Source organism: Mesoplodon mirus, assembly GCF_964341445.2.
Source record: "Mesoplodon mirus genome assembly, contig: SUPER_3_unloc_9, whole genome shotgun sequence".
NCBI lineage: Eukaryota > Metazoa > Chordata > Mammalia > Artiodactyla > Ziphiidae > Mesoplodon > Mesoplodon mirus.
In genome coordinates, this window is record NW_028295476.1 from 337,889 (window position 1) to 340,538 (window position 2,650).

Here is a 2,650-nt window from a genome sequence, read left to right on the forward strand (position 1 = left end):
TGATAATGCTCAAGGTGATAGTGCCCATGGTGGCTGTCCTAACATTGATAATGCCCATGGTGAAAGTTCCCATGGTGACAGTTCCCATGGTGAAAGTGCTCCTGATTACAGTGCCCATATTCAGAGTTCCCACCATGACAGTGCTCATGGTGGCAGTGCCCTGGGTGGCAGTCCTTGTGGTGACAGTGCTCATGGTGGCAGTTCCCATGGTGAGAGTACCGATGTTAGCTCTCCACATGGTGACATTGCCCATGGTAACCGGGCTCACAGAGATAGTGCCTAATGTGACAGTGCTCACGGTGATAGTGCCGATGGTGATAGTTCTCACAGTGATAGTGCCCATGGTTAAGGTGCCCATTGTGACAGTGTTCACGGTAATTGTGAGCCTAGTGATAGTGCACTTGGTGACTGTGACCATGTTGACAGTACACATGGTGATACTGCTCAAGATGATAGTGCCCATGTTGACAGTGAGCATGGTGACACTTCTCATGGTGACAGTGCCTATGATGACAATGTTCATCATGACAGTGTCCATAGTGACACTGCCAGGGTGACAGTGCCAATGGTGACAGTGGCCATGGTGATACTGCACAAAGTGATAGTACCCATGGTGATAGTCCTCACGTTAATAGTTCCCATGGTGAAATAGCCCATGGTGAGTTTTCCCATGTTGAAAGTGCTCATGATGACAGTGCCCATGATGGTAGATCCCATGGTGACAGTGCTCACAGTGATACTGACCATGGAAAGAGTGCATATGGTGGCTGTGCCCTTGGTGAAAATGCCCATGCTGACAGTACTGTTGGTGACAGAGCTCACGGTGATAGTGCCCATGGTGACAGTGTACATGTTTGTAGAGCACATGGTGGCAGTGAAAAATGGTGACAGTTCCCATGGTGAGAATAATCATGGTTAAAGTGCACACAGTAACCACCCATGATGACATTCCTCACAGTTACAGGGCACAAGTTTGCAGGACCCATGCTGACAGTGCCCACAGTGACACTGCCCATGATGACAGTGCCCAAGGTGAGAGTGCCCATGGTCACATTGCCTCTGGTGACAGTGCTCACTGTGATAGTGGCCATGGTTAAACTGCCCATGGTGACAGCACTCACTGTAATAGTGCCCATAGTTATAGTGCACTTAGTGGCCGTGCCCATGGTGACAGTACACATGGTGATATTGCTCATGGTGATAGTGCCCATGGTGACAGTGTCCATGGTGACGGTTCTCACGGTGAGAGTGCCCATGGTGATAAACTTCATGATGAGAGTGCCCATGGTGACATTCCTCACAGTGATAGTGCCCATGGTGATAGTACACTGGGTGGCTGTGCCCATTGTGACAGTGCCCATGGTGACAGTGCCCATGGAGGCATTGCCCACAATGACAGTGCCCATGGTGACAGTGACGACAGTGACAGTGCCCATGGTGACAGTTCTCACGGTGACAGTGCCATGGAGACAGCATGGTGAGATTTCTCACGGTAATAGTGCTCATTGTCACAATGCTCATACTGACAATGCCATTTGTGCCAGGTCCCATCAAGACATGCCGCACTGTGACAGTTCCATGGTGACAGTGCCCCTCATGATATTACCCATTGTGAGAGTAATCATGATTAAAGTGCTCATGGTGACACTGCTTATGGTGGCAGTGCAATATGGTGACAGTGCCCATGGTGACATTGATCATAGTGACATTGCTTACAGTGATAGTCCTTACGGTGATAGTGTGCATGGTGACACTGCACACTGTGACAGTGTTCATGGTGACAGTGCTCTCGGTAATAGTGCCCATTGTGAAAGTGCCCATGTTGACAGTGCCCACAGTCACAATTCTCACAGTGTAGTGCTCACAGTGATAGTGTTCATGGTGACAGTACCCAGGCTGACAGTATTCATGGTGACAGGTCTCATGGTGATAGTGCCCATGGTGAGAGTCCCCATGTTCTCAATTCTCACTGTGATAGTGCCAATGGTGACAATACCCAGGGTGACAGAGCTCATGTTAACAGTTCTCACGGTGACAGTGCCCATGGTGAGAGTACCTAGATTGAAAATGCCCATGGTGAGAGTGCTCATGGTGACAGTGCCCATGGTGAAAATACCCACGGTGCCATGCCCATGGTGACAGTGCTGATGGTGACCCTGCTCATGTTGGCAGTGCCATAAGTGACAGTGCTCATTGTGGCAGTGGTCATGGTGACGGTGCTCATGGTGACAGTGTGCATGTTGACAGTGCGCATAATTACAGTGCTTATGGTGATAGATGCCATGGTGTAAGTGCCCAAGGTGACAGTGCCCACGCTGATAAATCCCATGGTGATGCTTCCCATTGTGACAGTGCCCACGGTGAAAGTGCACGTGGTGACAGTGCCCAAGATCACCGTGCCCATGGTGACAGTGCTAATGGTGACAGTGCCTATGGTGATAAATCTCATAGTGAGAGTGCTCACGTTGACACTGCCCATGGTGACAGTGCCCAGTGTGACAAGGCCCAAGGTGACAGTGCTCATGTTGACCATGCCCATGGTGACAGTGCCGATGGTGATAGTACGAATAGAGACAGTGCTCAGGGTGAAACTGCCCATGTAGATATTGCCCATTGTGATAGTGCTCATGGTGACAACTGCAAGGTGTCA